The 21,622-nt window shown below is 41.7% G+C and overlaps 1 pseudogene; it reads left to right on the top strand.

Annotated features, from left to right (window-relative positions):
* The first annotated feature begins 15,771 nt into the window (after positions 1–15,771).
* Positions 15,772–15,889, top strand: LOC126425374 (5S ribosomal RNA; annotated as a pseudogene).
* Positions 15,890–21,622: the final 5,733 nt, after the last annotated feature.

The following is a 21,622-nucleotide window of genomic DNA, read 5'->3' as shown; positions in this document are numbered from 1 at the left end:
TTTAAGTAGTTCTAAGTTCTAGGGGACTGATGACCATGGATGTTAAGTCCCATAGTGCTCAGAGCCATTTGAACCATTTTTCGTCCACGTTTCACTTCCATACATGGCTACACTCCATACAAAGACTTTCAGAAACGACTTCCTGACACTTAAATCTATACTCTATGTTAACAAATTCCTCTTATTCAGAAACGCTTTCCTTGCCATTGCCACTCTACATTCTATATCCTCTCTACTTCGACCATCATCAGTTATTTTGGCCCCAAATAGCAAAGCTCCTTTACTACTTTAAGTGTCCCGCAGCATCACCCAACTTCATTCGACTACATTCCATTATCCTCGTTTTGCGTTTGTTGATGTTCATCTTGTACTCTCCTTTCAAGACACTGTCCATTCCGTTCAACTGCTCTTCCAAGTCCTTTGCTGTCCCTGACAGAATTACAATGTCATCGGCGAACCTCAAAGTTTTTATTTCTTCTCCCTGGATTTTAATACCTATTCCGAATTTTTCTTTTGTTTCCTTTACTGCTTGCTCAATATACAGATTGAATAACATCGGGGAGAGGCTGCAACCCTGTCTCACACTCTTCCCAACCACTGCTTCCCTTTCATGCCCCTCGACTCTTATAACTGCCATCTGCTTTCTGTACAAATTGTAAATAGCCTTTCGCTCCCTGTATTTTACCCCTGCCACCTTCAGAATTTGAAAGAGAGTATTCCAGTCAACATTGTCAAAAGCTATCTCTAAGTCAACAAATGCTAAAAACGTAGGTTGCCTTTCCTTAGTCTTTCTTCTAAGATAGGTCGTAATGTCAGTATTGCGTCACGTGTTCCAACATTTCTACGGAATCCAAACTGATCTTCCCCGAGGTCGGCTTCTACCAGTTTTTCCATTCGTTTATAAAGAATTCGCGTTACTATTTTGCAGCTGTGACTTATTAAACTGATAGTTCGGTAATTTTCACATCTCTCAACACCAGCTTTCTTTGGGATTGGAATTATTATATTCTTCTTGAAGTCTGAGGGTATTTCGCCTGTCTCATACATCTTGCTCACCAGATGGTAAAGTTTTGTCATGACTGGCTCTCCCAAGGCCGTCAGTAGTTCTAATAGAATGTTGTCTACTCTGGGGGCCTTGTTTCAACTCAGGTCTTTCAGTGCTCTGTCAGACTCTTCACGCAGTATCATATCTCCCATTTCATCTTCATCTACATCCTCTTCCATTTCCATAATATTGTCCTCAAGTACATCGCGCTTGTATAGACCCTCTATATACTCCTTCCACCTTTCTGCTTTCCCTTCTTTGCTTAGAACTGGGTGTCCATCTGAGCTCTTGATATTCATGCAAGTGGTTCTCTTTTCTCCAAAGGTCTCTTTAATTTTCCTGTAGGCAGTATCTATCTTACCCCTAGTGAGATAAGCCTCTACATCCGTACATTTGTCCTCTAGCCATCCCTGCTTAGCCATTTTGCACTTCCTGTTGATCTCATTTTTGAGACGTTTGTATTCCTTTTTGCCTGCTTCATTTACTGCATTTTTGTATTTTCTCCTTTCATCAATTAAATTCAATATCTCTTCTGTTACCCAAGGATTTCTACTAGCCCTCGTCTTTTTACCTACTTGATCCTCTGCTGCCTTCACTATTTCATTCCTCAAAACTACCCATTCTTCTTCTACTGTATTTCTTTCCCCCATTCCTGTCAGTTGTTTCCTTACGCTCTCCCTGAAACTCTCTACAACCTCTGCTTTATCAGTTTATCCATATCCCATCTCCTTAAATTCCCACCTTTTTGCAGATTCTTCATTTTTGATCTACAGTTGAGAACCGATAGATTGTGGTCAGAGTCCACATCTGCCCCTCAAAATGTCTTACAATTTAAAACCTGGTTCCTAAATCTCTGTCTTACCATTATGTAATCTATCTGAGACCTTTTAGTATCTCCAGGGTTCTTCCATGTATACAGCCTTCTTTCATGATTCTTGAACCAAGTTTTAGCTATGATTAAGTTATGCTCTGTGCAAAATTCTACCAGGCGGCTTCCTCTTTCATTTCTTAGCCCCCATCCGTATTCACCTACTACATTTCCTTCTCTCTCTTTTTCTACTATCGAATTCCAGTCACCCATGACAAATTTTCGTCTCCCTTCACTATTAGAATAATTTCTTTTATCTCACCATAGATTTCATCAATTTCTTAGTCATCTGCAGAGCTAGTTGGCATATAAACTTGTACTACTGTGGTAGGTGTGGGCTTCGTGTCGATCTTGGCCACAATAATGCGTTCACTATGCTTTTTGTAGTAGCTTACCCGCACTGCTATTTTTTTTATTCATTATCAAACCTACTCCTGCATTACCTCTATTTGAATTTGTATTTATAACCCTGTATTCAACTGACCATCGCAGATATACTCAATAAATTTCATGTCTGGGGAGTTTGGTGGCCAGGGAAATGTTTAAACTGAGAAGGGTGTTCCTGAAGTCACTCTGTAGCAATTCTGGACGTGTGGAGTGTCTCGCATTGTCTTACTGGAATTGCCAAAGTCCGTCACAAAGCACAGTGGACATAAACGGTTGCAAATGATCAGACAGGATGCTTACATAGTCGCATCTAGACGTATCAGCGGTCCCTCGTCACTCTAACTGCACACGTCCCACACCATTACAGAGCCTCCACCAGCTTGAACAGTCCCCTGCTGACATGGAGGGACAACGGATTCATGAGGTTGTCTCCCTACCCGTACACGTTAATCCGCGCTCGATACAATTTGAAATGAGACTCGTCCGACCAGGTAACATTTTTGCAGTCGTCAACAGTTCAATGTCGGTGTTGACGGCCACAGGCGAGGCGTAAGGCTTTGTGTCGTGCAGTCATCAAGAGTACACGACTGGGCCTTCGTCTCCGAGAGCCCATATCGATGACGTTCCGTTGAATGGTTCGCGCGCCAACACTTGTTGATGGCCCAGCGTTGAAATCTGAACCAATTTGTGGAAGGGTTGTACTGCTGTCACGTTCGACGGTTCTCTTCAGTCGTCGTTGGTCCCGTTCTTGCAGAATCTTTTTCCGGCAACAACATGTCAGAGATTTCATTTTTCCGGTTTCCTGATATTCACGGTGCACTCGTGAAAATCCCCACTTCACCGGTACCTCGGAGACACTGCGTGTCATCGCTCGTGCGTCGACTGTAACACCACGTTCAAACTCACTTAAATCTTTAAACCTGCCATTGTAGCAACAGTAACCGATCTAACAACTATGCCAGCCACTTGTTGCCTTTTATGGGCGTTGCCGACCGCAGAGCCGTATTCTACCTGTTTACATATCTCGGTATTTATATACGCATGCCTATACCAGTTTCATTCGCACTTCAGTGCAGATTTCATTTACAATTAATTATTTTAAAAATCTCTTAGATTCTTGTTCTCATTTTAACTAAAAGTGCTACCCGTGATTATTAAAGTATGCATGTACGAGGGGCGTTCAGAAAGTAAGCTCCGATCGGTCGCGAAATGGAAACGACTATGAAAATCCGATAAAGCTTTGCACAGATGTGTTGGGTAGTGTCTCTAGTATAACCCCAGTTAGCATCACGTCGCTCTTCTCATTTCTGAGCTCGCAGTGAGTGCGTAAAGATGTCTAGAAAATAGTGTCTGCCGCCAAGTACGAGGGCCTGGTGAGAAATTTCGCCTGAAGCTATGCAGCTAACATTACATAACTGTCATGCTGTTTCGTCTTCACGACAATTCTCAGCCGCATTCTGCAGGAGCAATGAAGATGCTCCTGCATCGTTTTCAAATGGAAATGTTAGATTACCCACAATACAGTCCGCAATTGTCTCCCCCTGAGTTTCATCTCTGGTCACATGAACTGCTGTCTTTGAAGACAACATTTTGACACAGACAACGAGGTGTAGGCCAGCGTGGAGAATTGGCGGGAAGCACTGGCGGCTGCCTTCTATGATGAGGCTATTGAAAAGTTGGTACAACGCTATGACAAAAGTCTAAGTCAGAACGGCGACTACGTAGAGAAGTAGCTGAAAGGTGTAGCTAATTGTTACAAGTAAAACATTTCTGACGTTCACTGTGGTTTCAATTTGGCAATCAATCGGAGCTTACTTTCTGAACAGGCCTCGTATTTTAATTTTGCTCAGAAAAGTTACATGGAACTGCGAGCTTTGCAGATAACTGCAAAGAGACAAAGTGACCGAATGCGTTTCGCGCTTAGCCACTGATTTTATTCACTTGTAAGTAAAGCACCGCTCTGAGACTGTTTTCCCTTCATTTAATAGTGTCTTGCGATTATTTTGTGGAAGTGCAAATTACGTACTATCTGGCCATTGTCTGCGAACTGTGAATCTCCTGCTCTCGTTTTTGTCAGATACAAGCCCTACAAAACTGATGGCTGTGTATAATTGCTACGACTCGCAAATGAGATAGCTTCGTGAGCCGCTTTTATTCTGAAATCATTGCATTCTTCTTAGACGTGTATGTGATGCAGCAGAGATAATGCACGCCACCGTCAACAATGACCGATGTACCATTGTTCAATGAGAAAGGAACGAAATTCATTTAACAAGTTGATTTTTACAAATTTTGATACTTAAACATATGGAATCTGTACAATCTCTTATCCTAAATGGAACAGATATTAACTTCTCTCCCTCAGCAAAGAGTTTGGGAGTAACAGTGAATCTCCTGCTCTCGTTTTTGTCAGATACAAGCCCTACAAAACTGATGGCTGTGTATAATTGCTACGACTCGCAAATGAGATAGCTTCGTGAGCCGCTTTTATTCTGAAATCATTGCATTCTTCTTAGACGTGTATGTGATGCAGCAGAGATAATGCACGCCACCGTCAACAATGACCGATGTACCATTGTTCAATGAGAAAGGAACGAAATTCATTTAACAAGTTGATTTTTACAAATTTTGATACTTAAACATATGGAATCTGTACAATCTCTTATCCTAAATGGAACAGATATTAACTTCTCTCCCTCAGCAAAGAGTTTGGGAGTAACAGTGAATCTCCTGCTCTCGTTTTTGTCAGATACAAGCCCTACAAAACTGATGGCTGTGTATAATTGCTACGACTCGCAAATGAGATAGCTTCGTGAGCCGCTTTTATTCTGAAATCATTGCATTCTTCTTAGACGTGTATGTGATGCAGCAGAGATAATGCACGCCACCGTCAACAATGACCGATGTACCATTGTTCAATGAGAAAGGAACGAAATTCATTTAACAAGTTGATTTTTACAAATTTTGATACTTAAACATATGGAATCTGTACAATCTCTTATCCTAAATGGAACAGATATTAACTTCTCTCCCTCAGCAAAGAGTTTGGGAGTAACAGTGAATCTCCTGCTCTCGTTTTTGTCAGATACAAGCCCTACAAAACTGATGGCTGTGTATAATTGCTACGACTCGCAAATGAGATAGCTTCGTGAGCCGCTTTTATTCTGAAATCATTGCATTCTTCTTAGACGTGTATGTGATGCAGCAGAGATAATGCACGCCACCGTCAACAATGACCGATGTACCATTGTTCAATGAGAAAGGAACGAAATTCATTTAACAAGTTGATTTTTACAAATTTTGATACTTAAACATATGGAATCTGTACAATCTCTTATCCTAAATGGAACAGATATTAACTTCTCTCCCTCAGCAAAGAGTTTGGGAGTAACAGTGAATCTCCTGCTCTCGTTTTTGTCAGATACAAGCCCTACAAAACTGATGGCTGTGTATAATTGCTACGACTCGCAAATGAGATAGCTTCGTGAGCCGCTTTTATTCTGAAATCATTGCATTCTTCTTAGACGTGTATGTGATGCAGCAGAGATAATGCACGCCACCGTCAACAATGACCGATGTACCATTGTTCAATGAGAAAGGAACGAAATTCATTTAACAAGTTGATTTTTACAAATTTTGATACTTAAACATATGGAATCTGTACAATCTCTTATCCTAAATGGAACAGATATTAACTTCTCTCCCTCAGCAAAGAGTTTGGGAGTAACAGTGAATCTCCTGCTCTCGTTTTTGTCAGATACAAGCCCTACAAAACTGATGGCTGTGTATAATTGCTACGACTCGCAAATGAGATAGCTTCGTGAGCCGCTTTTATTCTGAAATCATTGCATTCTTCTTAGACGTGTATGTGATGCAGCAGAGATAATGCACGCCACCGTCAACAATGACCGATGTACCATTGTTCAATGAGAAAGGAACGAAATTCATTTAACAAGTTGATTTTTACAAATTTTGATACTTAAACATATGGAATCTGTACAATCTCTTATCCTAAATGGAACAGATATTAACTTCTCTCCCTCAGCAAAGAGTTTGGGAGTAACAGTGAATCTCCTGCTCTCGTTTTTGTCAGATACAAGCCCTACAAAACTGATGGCTGTGTATAATTGCTACGACTCGCAAATGAGATAGCTTCGTGAGCCGCTTTTATTCTGAAATCATTGCATTCTTCTTAGACGTGTATGTGATGCAGCAGAGATAATGCACGCCACCGTCAACAATGACCGATGTACCATTGTTCAATGAGAAAGGAACGAAATTCATTTAACAAGTTGATTTTTACAAATTTTGATACTTAAACATATGGAATCTGTACAATCTCTTATCCTAAATGGAACAGATATTAACTTCTCTCCCTCAGCAAAGAGTTTGGGAGTAACAGTGAATCTCCTGCTCTCGTTTTTGTCAGATACAAGCCCTACAAAACTGATGGCTGTGTATAATTGCTACGACTCGCAAATGAGATAGCTTCGTGAGCCGCTTTTATTCTGAAATCATTGCATTCTTCTTAGACGTGTATGTGATGCAGCAGAGATAATGCACGCCACCGTCAACAATGACCGATGTACCATTGTTCAATGAGAAAGGAACGAAATTCATTTAACAAGTTGATTTTTACAAATTTTGATACTTAAACATATGGAATCTGTACAATCTCTTATCCTAAATGGAACAGATATTAACTTCTCTCCCTCAGCAAAGAGTTTGGGAGTAACAGTGAATCTCCTGCTCTCGTTTTTGTCAGATACAAGCCCTACAAAACTGATGGCTGTGTATAATTGCTACGACTCGCAAATGAGATAGCTTCGTGAGCCGCTTTTATTCTGAAATCATTGCATTCTTCTTAGACGTGTATGTGATGCAGCAGAGATAATGCACGCCACCGTCAACAATGACCGATGTACCATTGTTCAATGAGAAAGGAACGAAATTCATTTAACAAGTTGATTTTTACAAATTTTGATACTTAAACATATGGAATCTGTACAATCTCTTATCCTAAATGGAACAGATATTAACTTCTCTCCCTCAGCAAAGAGTTTGGGAGTAACAATAGATGAAAATCTAAATGGACAGAGCACGTAACTGCAGTGTGCAAAAAAGCATCAGCATCCCTTAATGTCCTACAAAACATAAAAAACTCTTCCCTTTCGATCTGAAAAAGAAATTAGTACAAACGCTTACACTCCCAATCATTGACTACACCGATATTATCCAACAAGGCCTCTCTCAGGAAAATTCGCGACGTCTGGAACTGGTCATGAATGCCTACGTCCGATATATCTGTGACGTTCGACTTTTTGATCACATTTCACCAGCATATGCAAAATTGTCCTGGCTGCGTGCAGACAAACGCAGAGATTTCCATACACTTTGTCTCATTTACTGCCTTAAAAATGTCATTTACTGTCCCTCATATCTCTCCTCGTCCTTAACGCTTATGTCGGAACAACATGACAGAAACACACGTTCCCATCATAATAAAATCTTCTCCGTTCCACTGCATCGCTCAGTCACCTTCTCCAAGTCCTTTACAGTAGCGGGAACCCGACTCTGGAATAATCTCCCTCGTTATGTTAGAGAACTTAAAAACACGACCGGCTTCAAAAAACAGTTAATGACGTATCTACTTAAGTAACAGTAATGCCTTCCTCTGTACATGAAAGCACTTCACCTCATTACTTCCCTCTTTTCCCCCTCCCTAAATCTTGCTTCCCCAAAACTCGCTATACTAGTAAACATCTACTTTACACACCAAGATATTAATGTACATCTGCACAAATATTCATTACTATTGCCAATTTTTCTCATGTTAATCATTATTATTTGATTTTTGTTGTTGTTATTATTATTGCTTTTATCATAATTTTTATGTATAGCACCTGTTGTAAAAATACTGCCAGCATTTACTTTATTAGGTCTTAGTCATTACTCTTTATTCATATTGTCACTAGAGTAATCTAATTTTCTTATTTAAACTATTGTCCTGATGTAACTCTGATGTGTGAAACGCTGCATGTGTGGAACACTGGTCCGATGTAAGAGACGGCCTGATGGCCCTAACCTGATCAGGTTAAATAAATAAATAAATACCGGAGCAAACGCGTCTACCTTTGCCACTCACTTTCTCAATTGTCCTTTCAATAATTCGCACTCGAATTCGCCCCAGTTTCTATGAATTCTAGAGGTTGCACAGTAACTTCAGTTGATGGTATCAAAGGGGTATTGGCCTGTACCTGTTAAATGCACCAGCGTCTTATCCTGGCTTCAAAAGTACAGAGGAGGTAACGTGAAATGTAGACCAGAAATGTTTAGTTTCATTCCGGCACAGCCTGATCGAGCTATTCCGGCGGTTTCGGGAGACAGTTCTGTTTGCTTGACAGAAAGGAGGACTAGCAGCGTTTGCAGAATGCGGCGGGGGGTTGTTCTCCCGTTCTCTCGAGCACAATACAGAGACACACACAATGCGGGGATGGCTGCGCGCTGTGGGAACTGCAGAACAGGTCTGTCTGTGCTGGGCGGTTGGTGTGGGTGGGGGTGGAGCGGGAGGAGGGGGAGTCGTATCCTGTGTGTGTGTGTGTGTATGTGTGTGTGTGTGTGTGTGGACAATGAAGAGACTGCCGCAGTGACACAGCTGGAGTCCGCCCGAGGTTTCTAAAGCCAGAAATCTCATAGTTCGCCGTAGGCACCTGCTTCACCACGAAACCAAGTGCGAGGGCGGCAGCTTGTGCTGTCTCAAGCCGAGTTTCCACTTGCAATTAACAACTAAACTGAGACCACAGCAGAAATTTTTCCAAGAGTGGGCAAAATTGTGAAACCGCCGTTTTTGGTATATCTCATTCCGTGTTGTGTCGTTCCCCAGTGACGAAATTTGACAACAAGTTCACAAAACTTTCATTAGTGAGCATAAATAGACTGACATCCAAACAGTAAGCATTTCAACTGCACATTTAAGATACATACTTTTTCTATTTATATGAAAATTACGAGGGTCAATCTAAATGAAATGCACACTATTTTTTTTAATCCATCTTTTATTCTACATGTTTTAAAGTTTTACAGTGTGTAGATACATCCTTTAGGAACAATATTTTCATTTCTCCACATAATTTCCATCCCTCTCAACTGCCTTACGCCATCTTGGAACCAGCGCCTGTATACCGGCATGGCAAAATTCTGGACCAACCTGTTGGAGCCACTGTTTGGCAGCGTGCACAAGGGAGTCATCATCTTCAAACCTTGTTCCACGAAGAGAGTCTTTCAGTTTCCCAAAGAGATGATAGTCACATGGAGCCAGGTCACGACTGTAAGGCGGGTGTTTCAGTGTTGTCCATCCGAGTTTCGTGATCGCCTCCATGATTTTTTGACTGACATGTGGCTGTGCATTGTCGTGCAACAGCAAAACATCCTGCTTTTGCCGATGTGGTCGAACACGACTCAGTCGAGCTTGAAGTTTCTTCAGTGTCGTCACATATGCATCAGAATTTATGGTGGTTCCACTTGGCACTATGTCCACAAGCAAGAGTCCTTCAGAATCAAAAAACACTATAGCCATAGCTTTTCCAGCAGAAGGTGTGGTTTTGAATTTTCTTTTCTTGGGTGAATTTGCATGATGCCACTCCATTGATTGCCTCTTCGTCTCTGGTGAAAAACGATGGAACCATGTTTCATCACCTGTCACAATTCTTACAAGAAATTCATCTCCACCATTCTCGTACTGTTCCAAAAGTTCGCAGCATACCGTTTTTCTTGTTTCTTTGTGAGCCACTGTCAACATCCTGGGAACCCACCTGGCACAAACCTTTTTTAACGCCAACACTTTCAGTATTCTGCAAACACTTCCTTCCCCTATCCCAACGTAGCGTGACAATTCGTTCACTGTGATGCGTCTGTCAGCAGTAACCAATTCGTCAACTCTCTGCACATAGTCTGGAGTGTGTGCAGTACGAGGCCTGCCGCTGCGAGGACAATCCTCAATATTGCCGTGCCCGCTTTCATCACGTAACCTGCTTGCGCACCGACTAACTGTACTGCGAGCGACAGCAGCATCTCCATACACTTTTTTCAACCTCTTGTGGGTGTTTCCCACAGTCTCGTTTTCACAGCACAGGAATTCTTTGACAGCACGCTGCTTCTGACGAACGTCAAGTGTAGCAGCCATCTTGAAGACATGCTGTGACGGCACCACTCACGGGAACAGGTTGGACTGAGTTTAAAAACAAGCGGAAAGGATGTATTTACACACAGTAAAACTTTCACACATGCAGAATGAAAAGTGTATTTTTACAAAAATAGTGCGCATTTGTTTTGGAGCGACCCTCGTACTTGGTCCTTTTTGCTTCGACGACCTAAATTCCACCCTCATATGATTAAATTCAATCTATCCAAAGACTTATGGAATAAAGCTAGAAGATATTACCAAAAAATATTTATAGCCTCAAAATGTGAAATGAAACGAAATTTAAGAATCTGAGACGGAAAATAGAACGATTGAGAAATCCATGCTGGATATTAATAGAAACGTTAATACTGCCCAAAGTTCAAGAGAAAGCTGTAAACTTTGAGAAAAGGCTTATTAAATTTTATGTCGTCTCCATGAATTTCTTTGCGTACAAAACATGACAACGTTAACGTATTTATTTGATCAGTTTAATGCTTTCTACTTTTTCATGTCGACTGACAGAACAAAAATTGGAAAAAAAAGAAAACCAGTTATTTTGCTTCGTTACCTAAAGTCTGGGTGTATCAGAATAGATAAAAGTGAGAAACCTTCCAAAACCACATCCAAATAGGCCAGCAGAATCGTCTTTTAACAGCCTGAGACTCAGGCCGGTATTACACTATCATATTTCTTCGTCAAAGTTTACATGTCAAATATTTATGTCAAAGAAATTTGATGGTGTAATAGGGAAATTTGTCAAATCTCGCCTGTTGTCAAATAATTTTGATCAAATATAGGGCGTTGCCGTAGATTTGATCATAAAAGTCATTCGTCTTTTGTTCACTGCAATATGAAATGTAACGTCTTGGGGCGCTGGCGTCGCTTCAGCTATTTGGCATCTCTGTAGTGTGTCTGTCAACATGGTCACGGTTAAAGCAGGCTCAGACATGGTAATTGGATGTCTCTATAGGCCCCCTGGCTCAGCAGCTGTTGTGGCTGAGCACCTGAAGGATAATTTGGAAAATATTTCGAGTAGATTTCCCCACCATGTTATAGTTCTGGGTGGAGATTTTAATTTGCCGGATATAGACTGGGAGACTCAAACGTTCATAACGGGTGGCAGGGACAAAGAATACAGTGAAATTTTTTTAAGTGCTTTATCTGAAAACTACCTTGAGCAGTTAAACAGAGAAACGACTCGTGGCGATAACATATTAGACCTTCTGGTGACAAACAGACCCGAACTATTTGAAAAAGTTAACGCAGAACAGGGAATCAGCGATCATAAAGCGGTTACGGCATCGATGATTTCAGCCGTAAATAGGAATATTAAAAAGGGTAGGAAGATTTTTCTGTTTAGAAAAAGTGACAAAAAGCAGATTTCAGAGTACCTGTTGGCTCAACACAAAAGTTTTGTCTCAAGTACAGATAGTGTTGAGGATCATTGGACAAAGTTCAAAACCGTCGTACATAATGCGTTAGATGAGTATGTGCCAAGCAAGATCGTAAGAGATGGAAAAGAGCCACCGTGGTACAACAACCGAGTTAGAAAACTGCTGCGGAAGCAAAGGGAACTTCACAGCAAACATAAACATAGCCAAAGCCTTGCAGACAAACAAAAATTACGCGAAGCGAAATGTAGTGTGAGGAGGGCTATGCGAGAGGCGTTCAATGAATTCGAAAGTAAAGTTCTATGTACTGACTTGGCAGAAAATCCTAAGAAATTTTGGTCTTATGTCAAAGCGGTAGGTGGATCAAAACAAAATGTCCAGACACTCTGTGACCAAAATGGTACTGAAACAGAGGATGACAGACTAAAGGCCGAAATACTAAATGTCTTTTTCCAAAGTTGTTTCACAGAGGAAGATTGCACTGTAGTTCCTTCTCTAGATTGTCGCACAGATGACAAAATGGTAGATATCGAAATAGACGACAGAGGGATAGAGAAACAATTAAAATCGCTCAAAAGAGGAAAGGCCTCTGGAACTGATGGGATACCAGTTCAATTTTACACAGAGTACGCGAAGGAACTTGCCCCCCTTCTTGCAGCGGTGTACCGTAGGTCTCTAGAAGAGCGTAGCGTTCCAAAGGATTGGAAAAGGGCACAGGTCATATCCGTTTTCAAGAAGGGACGTCGAGCAGATGTGCAGAACTATAGACCTATATCTCTAACGTCGATCAGTTGTAGAATATTGGAACACGTATTGTGTTCGAGTATAATGACTTTTCTGGAGACTAGAATTCTACTCTGTAGGAATCAGCATGGGTTTCGAAAAAGACGGTCATGTGAAACCCAGCTCGCGCTATTCGTCCACGAAACTCAGAGGGCCGTAGATACGGGTTCACAGGTAGATGCCGTGTTTCTTGACTTCTGCAAGGCGTTCGATACAGTTCCCCACAGTCGTTTAATGAACAAAGTAAGAGCATATGGACTATCAGACCAATTGTGTGATTGGATTGAGGAGTTCCTAGATAACAGGACGCAGCATGTCATTCTCAATGGAGAGAAGTCTTCCGAAGTAAGAGTGATTTCAGGTGTGCCGCAGGGGAGTGTCATAGGACCGTTGCTATTCACAATATACATAAATGACCTTGTGGATGACATCGGAAGTTCACTGAGACTTTTTGCGGATGATGCTGTGGTGTATCGAGAGGTTGTAACAATGGAAAATTGTACTGAAATGCAGGAGGATCTGCAGGGAATTGACGCATGGTGCAGGGAATGGCAATTGAATCTCAATGTAGACAAGTGTAATGTGCTGCGAATACACAGAAAGATAGATCCTTTATCATTTAGCTACAAAATAGCAGGTCAGCAACTGGAAGCAGTTAATACCATAAATTATCTAGGAGTACGCATTAGGAGTGATTTAAAATGGAATGATCATATAATGTTGATCGTCGGTAAAGCAGATGCCAGACTGAGATTCATTGGAAGAATCCTAAGGAAATGCAATCCGAAAACAAAGGAAGTAGGTTACAGTACGCTTGTTCGCCCACTGCTTGAATACTGCTCAGCAGTGTGGGATCCGTACCAGATAGGGTTGATAGAAGATATAGAGCAGATCCAACGGAGAGCAGCGCGCTTCGTTACAGGATCATTTAGTAATCGCGAAAGCGTTACGGAGATGATAGATAAACTCCACTGGAAGACTCTGCAGGAGAGACGCTCAGTAGCTCGGTACGGGCTTCTGTCAAAGTTTCGAGAACATACCTTCACCGAAGAGTCAAGCAGTATATTGCTCCCTCCTACGTATATCTCGCGAAAAGACCATGAGGATAAAATCAGAGCGATTAGAGCCCACACAGAGGCATACAGACAATCCTTCTTTCCACGAGCAATACGAGAATGGAATAGAAGGGAGAACGGATAGAGGTACTCAAGGTACCCTCCGCCACACACCGTCAGGTGGCTTGCGGAGTATGGATGTAGATGTAGATGAGGCTTCAAAGTTGGTGTGTTCCTTCGACTCTTTTTTTTTTTTTTTAATAAACTTACTTCGACTATGGTGTGGTGGGGGGGGGGGGTTAGCAAGGGGCAGAGTCCATGCTGTTAATTGTGTTGATGGCAGGTGGAATATGCTGTATACGATTTCATGTCCACAATCACAGCTACAGCCATCCACCTCCACATCTGGGAACATCCAGGCAGCTTTCCAGCAAACCAGAATAGAGGATGTGGTCACACTCTAAAATAAAAAATTCTTTCTCAGCTTTCCATTCTGCTTTGTCTATTTTTAACTCTGAATCCCTGAAGTTCAAAAGCGCTTCAGCTGTCTCATACGTTTTATTAATTTTGTAGTCCTTCGAACACTAATTACATTAATAAAATTATTGAGTAATTAAAATAGTTCTTATTGTACATATAGTTTACTAATTATTTACTTACCTACACATATTCCCCGTTCAGTGCTTAATAAATCGCTTCACACATTTATGGAATTATTTTGGTTAATGTGCAATGTGATATTCGAGTGATGTGTTCTAAATTAGAGTAGCTCTCTCCTCTACCAAGAAATCTCAGTGTCATAGTTTGCCTTTCTTCTGCAGGTATAACATTTCACAAGCCAGTATTCTGTTTAGTAATATGAGAAGCCACTTTACTTAGCAAATACTTCAGTACACTCTCATCCATCCGCAAGTAATTTATATATAAGATTAGACGTCCTCCACCAGCAGCTTTCGTAACAAATTGCCCTGAAGGCTTTTCTATCTCGATATAATACCTGTGGCTTCATCTAAGTATGTTTCCTTCTTTTCCGCCGTTTTTCTTTCAAATGCACACAGAATGCAATTGTGCTACAAGCAAGTTGTTGTCCACCATCTTGAAATTTGACGAAAAATATAACGACAGTGTAATACCCCTTTTAGCGCCACGTCAAAGATCTTTGTCAAAGAAATTTGACGAATATGTCATCATATATCTTCCTCGAAGAAATGTGATAGTATAACATCGGCCTAAGCAAAGTCTGTATCATCGCCCCTTCAGTTTGTCTCATTATTATGCAGCCATAGCCTGCTGAACTCATAGGATTATGACTGTATGTGAAGCTATTGCACTGGACGAATCACCTAAAACTTGCACTGCAAATATTGCGGAAATAGAAGGTACTGTTGATGTACGATTTTCACAGAATCGATTGGCTGCCAGGGGCTCGTATTGTTAGCCAGTCAACAGATTGTAATAATGTTTATAAAGTGTATCTTTTGTGCAAACATACATATTATGAAATGGGTCCTCATAATCGTTTGTACGCAGTGGTTTGATGGAGAGAAATACGATAAGGATGGAACCTATGTCGATAGAGAATGTGTAAGACACTCGCCTGAGTTACATCACTTCCACGTGCGATTTTGCTGCAGCTAACGTGCGGATCAAGTGCAACAGCAGCAAGAACATTTATTTTCCTCTCTTCTGCCGTCACTTGTTTCCTTCTGTTACACTAAGTGTTACACTATCACTTTAAATATACCTTATAAGTGTTATTACAATCTGTAGATTGGCTCACAATACGAGCCCCCAATTACCAATCCACTCTGTGAAAACCGCACATCAGTAACAGTTACAATTTTCGCAGTATGTGCAATGCACGTTTTAGGTGATTCACGTTGTATACCCCTTAAAGCTAAAAATGTTGCAATTGCTAGAGAGGACATCGTTTCGACCGCGAAGTTTCAAACCTTTTTCCTTCTTTCGTACCGCATAAAACGGGAATTTCTGGTTGAAGAGGTTGGTAATTGCCGAGTTGGTTGAGGTCTATTGGAATATCTTGCCGCATACACTGTATAGCCAACGGCCTTGCCGCAGTGGTAATACCGGTTCCTGTCAGATCACCGAAGTTAAGCGCTGTCGGGCTGGGCTAGCACTTGGGTGGGTAACCATCCGGTCTGCCGAGCGCTGTTGGCAAGCGGGGTGCACTCAGCCCTTGTGCGGCAAACTGAGGAGCTACTTGATTGAGAAGTAGAGGCTCCGGTCTCGGAAACTGACATACGGCCGCGAGAGCGGTGTGCTGACCACATGCCCCTCCATATCCGCATCCAGTGACGCCTCTGGGCCTTCCACAGCCTGTTCGGGCGGAGTTTATTTTAGCTTTGTTTTGTTTGTAACCCTGTAAGAACGAACTGGATTCTTCCTACACTCTCGATACACCACGAGCCTGTCGGCTTTTTCCGCATTGGTAAATCACATAGTCAACTCACGACCTATTGCTTGGACTATCACGCAGTAACTGGCTAGCAGCCGGACGGTGTGGCTGAGCGGTTCTAGGCGCTAAAGTCTGGAACCGTGCGTCCGCTACGGTCGCAGGTTCGAATCCTGCCTCGGACATGGATGTGTATGATGTCCTTAGGTTAGTTAGGTTTAAGTAGTTCTAAGTTCTAGGGGACTGATGATCTCAGATGTTAAGTCACATAGACCTCAGAGCCATTTGAACCATTTTTTTGAACTGGCTAGCAAGTCGCAATGCACTTAAGGGACACACAAGCACACTGTAAGGAAACATAACGACATCGTACCTAACAACTACGCAAGTTAAAAGGTGCAAAAAATAGTTAGTTTGGATGTTTTTCGAAACACGGTATCTCGTAAACGATCCGCACTAGAGTCCCCCAACAAACACCGCTGAAATTCTAGTTTATCCTACGTTCAGTTTGTTAATGTCAATAGATATTGTTCCCTTTAAAACAGTGAACGTTTGCACGAAAATATACCTTAAAAGTATTATTACAATCTGTAGATTGGCTAACAAATCGAGCCCCTAATTACCAATCCACTCTGTGAAAACCGCACATAAGTAGCAGTTACAATTTTCGCAGTATGTGCAATGCACGTTTTAGGTGATTCACGTTGTATACCCCTTAAAGCTAAAAATGTTGCAATTGCTAGAGAGGACATCGTTTCGACCGCGAAGTTTCAAACCTTTTTCCTTCTTTCGCACCGCATAAAACGGGAATTTCTGTTTCGACCGATGCATGTGGACTCACAGATGAAGTACATCATGGTAGTATTCTTCAGGTACTACTGCAACAGCCGTGCCGTGTAAATCTGAATGTAGGATTGCCAGCTACCACGGGTCTTCCTTGCCCACAGACAACTGGTACACTGAGACCACGTTGTGAAGCGAGGTGAGGGGGTGTTCTCGAGGAAGCTGCGTACAGATGACAGACCCATATACCACCGCCTTGCTTACTTTGTACTGGGATCCACGCTTCACGGTACTCCAGCGGTTCCTTTCTGCAGCTCGGGTAGGGTTGTACGAGGAAAATACAAAGAAAAGCTGCGTAAAGTTCAGCGTCCGTCTTGACAGCAAAACAGCGCCGAAAATGTCACCACAGCAAGGAATCATAATACACTACTGGCCATTAAAATTGCTACACCAAGAAGAAATGCAGATGATAAACGGGTATTCATTGGACAAATATATTATACTAGAACTGACATGTGGTTACATTTTCACGCAATTTGGGTGCATAGTGTAAGTAGGCTGTTTATGTTTTCTTATTGGCAACGTTACGTAGCGCTCTGTATGAAAATCACTGGCTGTGCTGTCTGCAGTCCGTGGCTAGTTTGCATTGTTGTCTGCCATTGTAGTGTTGGGCAGCTGGGCTGTTAACAGCGCGTAGCGTTGCGCAGTTGGAGGTGAGCCGCCAGCAGTGGTGGATGTGGGGAGTAGAGATGGCGGAGTTTTGAAATTTGTAAGACTGGATGTCATGAACTGCTATATATATTATGACCTTTGATGACTAATAAGGTAAATACATTTTTTGTTCTCTATTAAAATCTTTCATTTGCTAACTATGCCTATCAGTAGTTAGTGCCTTCCGTAGTTTGAATCTTTTATTTAGCTGGCACTAGTGGCGCTCGCTGTATTGCAGTAGTTCGAGTAACGAAGATTTTTGAGAGGTAAGTGATTTGTGAAAGCCGGCCGAAGTGGTCGTGCGGTTAAAGGCGCTGCAGTCTGGAACCGCAAGACCACTACGATCGCAGGTTCGAATCCTGCCTCGGGCATGGATGTTTGTGATGTCCTTAGGTTAGTTAGGTTTAACTAGTTCTAAGTCCTAGGGGTCGAATGACCTCAGAAGTTGAGTCCCATAGTGCTCAGAGCCATTTGAACCATTTTGATTTGTGAAAGGTATAGGTTAATGTTAGCAAGGGCCATTCTTTTGTAGGGATTATTGAAAGTCAGATTGCGTTGCGCTAAAAAATATTGTGTGTCAGTAAAAGCACAGTCATGTGTAATTGTTGAAAGGGGACGTTTCATGTGTAATATTTTTTTCTGCTTGAGCTTTGTCATGTTTAGATATAAGTTATTGCATTTGCTGCTGCTGTTTGCCAGGCATAGTGCTACTAAATTTCACTTTGTATTATTCTGTTAAGTTAGTTTTACTACTGATTTATTTTTCTTGTTGCTGCACATTGGCTCATATTAGTTGTAATGTTGCATTGCTTGGTAATTTAGATTTACTGTAGCTTGCTTTGCAAATTTCCATTTTTTTTTGTCTTTGCTGTTTGTGTTAATTGTTTTGTGCTGCTGCATTGCCTCGTCCCTTAGTTTAGCATTTGAGCTCAGTAGATTTAAGTTGGCTTAAGAGGGGGTAGCATATAAGAGAATGAGTTGCTATGAATTTGAAGAAAAGCACTGAGAGTTTATACGAGAAAAGTACAGAGAGCAGGTATAGATAGGACTTTTTGGAAATAGTGAAGAACGAAGGGAGATCTCCGAGAAGTAAAGAAAGTTTTGTTTGCAAAATACTGCAGTAAAACAAACCCTGTCCTTTCCTTGTGTTATCCCACTATGTGTTTGTGTACTCTTGTGTATTTGTCTTTTTCCTGTCTTTATGTGTTTATCTGATAAGACTTATGTTGTAGAATTTTTCTAGTACTAAGCTACATTCACTATGATGATGAATACTGTTATCCTCACCGAGCGAGGTGGCGCAGTGGTAGCACACTGGACTCGCATTCGGGAGGACGACGGTTCAATCCCGCGTCCGGCCATCCTGATTTAGGTTTTCCGTGATTTCCCTAAATCGCTCCAGGCAAATGCTGGGATGGTTCCTTTCAAAGGGCACGGCCGACTTCCTTCCCCATCCTTCCCTAATCCGATGAGACCGATGACCTCGCTGTTTGGTCTCTTCCCCCAAAAACAACTCAACAACAACAACAACTGTTATCTTCAAATATAATTTGCATTTATAATATGTAACTTACTTTGTAAAGATGTTTAGACATTATTTATCTCTTCTGTTTTGTTGCTCATGTGTGAAGTTGATGTTTCAACAGTTATTCTGATCTTTCATGTATATACTTATGTCATAATTCCTGTGACACTGATGTATATGTTATTTCTATTCTTTTGTAAAGCCCATCTTACTACAAATGTCATCTGTATTGTTATGTTATTTAATGATGTATTTTGTACCTTTGTTATTGTATTCTCATGTTATAAAATTGAAATTGACGCCAGTTCATCAAATTAAGTAACTTGTAAGTTCCATTTCGCTGCACACGTTTCTGTTGGTCATAGTATATGCACAATATATGAGAAGTTGGGACTATTAGTGTTTGCCCGTGTGTTGATAATTCAGCAAGGGACTGGTTAACAGTATTGCTGGTTGTAAGGACAATTCCAAAAAGTTTGTGAGTGCACAAGTGGTGGTTTATGGACTTGCTATATTCTCCGCAAGACTCTTTGATGGTGATTGTGCTCCTGCACAGTCGCAACAGATGGCTGTTGGCCGTCTCTACAAGGTCTACAGTGGGTCTACACCTTTGCTGACTCACCAGTACCATTATTTCTACAAGGACTACAGTGGGTCTGCACCTCTGGTGGCCCACCAATACCACAATCTCTACCAGGACTACAGTGGGTCTGCACCTCTGGTGGCCCACCAATACCATAATCGTTACCAGGACTACAGTGGGTCTACTCTGTGATGACCTACCTACCAATATTCTTCAAAACGTCGAATGACTCTGCTGTGGGTTTCCTCTATTGTGGCCCATTACCTGTCTGCATGTCCAGAATCAGCACTGTCTTTCCGTTGGAAGGACAACACTACTTCTTCAAGACTGCATGGAAATCCACTACTTCCATGTGCATTTTTTTTACTGCTCAAACTTTGAAATAAAAAAAACTGCAATTTCACTGTGATGAATGATCAGGACTGTCTTTATAGACTATGAGAAAATTTTAGCTTTTGACCAACATTGTATCAATAAGTGTATGCATTTAATATCTTTCTTATTGTAACTATGAAAAATTTTTTCAAATCATTATTGGCCACTGCCCAAAACAATTTGTAAAATTTTTTTGTGGGGAGCATTGGGGCTATGTAAGTAGGCTGTTTATGTTTTCTTATTGGCAACGTTACATAGCGCTCTGTATGAAAATCACTGGCTGTGCTGTGTGCAGTCTGTGGCTAGTTTGCATTGTTGTCTGCCATTGTAGTGTTGGGCAGTTGGCTGTTAACAGCGCGTAGCGTTGCGCAGTTGGAGGTGAGCCGCCAGCAGTGGTGGATGTGGGGAGAGAGATGGCGGAGTATTGAAATTTGTAAGACTGGATGTCATGAACTGCTATATATATTATGACCTTTGATGACTAATAAGGTAAATACATTTTTTGTTCTCTATTAAAATCTTTCGTTCGCTAACTATGCCTATCAGTAGTTAGTGCCTTCCATAGTTTGAATCTTTTATTTAGCTGGCAGTAGTGGCGCTCGCTGTATTGCAGTAGTTCGAGTAACGAAGATTTTTGTGAGGTAAGTGATTTCTGAAAGGTATAGGTTAATGTTAGTCAGGGCCATTCTTTTGTAGGGATTATTGAAAGTCAGATTGCGTTGCGCTAAAAAATATTGTGTGTCAGTAAAAGCACAGTCATGTACAATTGTTCAAAGGGGATGTTTCAATAGGTCCTGAGAAATCAGTACCCAGAACAACCACCTCTGGCCGTAATAACGGCCTTGATACGCCTGGGCATTGAGTCAAACAGAGCTTGGATGGCGTGTACAGGTACAGCTGCCCATGCAGCTTCAACACGATGCCACAGTTCATCGAGAGTAGTGACTGGCGTATTGTGACGAGCCCACCATTGATCAGACGTTTTCAATTGGTGAGAGATCTGGAGAATGTGATGGCAAGGGCAGCAGTCGAACATTATCTGTATCCAGAAAGGCCCGATCAGGACCTGCAACATGCAATCGTGTATTATCCTGCTGAAATGTAGAGTTTCGCAGGGATCGAATAAAGGGTAGAGCTACGGGTCGTAACACATCTGAAATGTAACGTCCACTGTTCAAAGTGCCGTCAATGCGAACAAGAGGTGACCGAGACGTGTAACCAATGGCACACCATACCATCACGTCGGGTGATACGCCAGCATGGCGATGACGAATACACGCTTCCAATGTGCATTCACCGCGATGTCGCCAAACACGGATGCGACCATCGTGATGCTGTAAACAGAACCTGGATTCATCCGAAAAAATGACGTTTTGCTATTCGTGCACCCAGGTTCGTCGTTGAGTACACCTGTCTGTGATGTAGCCTCAAGAACAACCGCAGCCATGGTCTCCGAGCTGATAGTCCATGCTGCTGCAAACGTCGTCGAACTGTTCGTGCAGATGGTTGTTGTCTTGTAAA

The sequence above is a fragment of the Schistocerca serialis genome, chromosome 10 (assembly GCF_023864345.2).
Source record: "Schistocerca serialis cubense isolate TAMUIC-IGC-003099 chromosome 10, iqSchSeri2.2, whole genome shotgun sequence".
Taxonomy (NCBI): Eukaryota; Metazoa; Arthropoda; class Insecta; order Orthoptera; family Acrididae; genus Schistocerca; species Schistocerca serialis.
The sequence above is the reverse complement of the archived record's forward strand: the minus strand, read 5'-3'. Positions and strand labels throughout refer to the sequence as shown.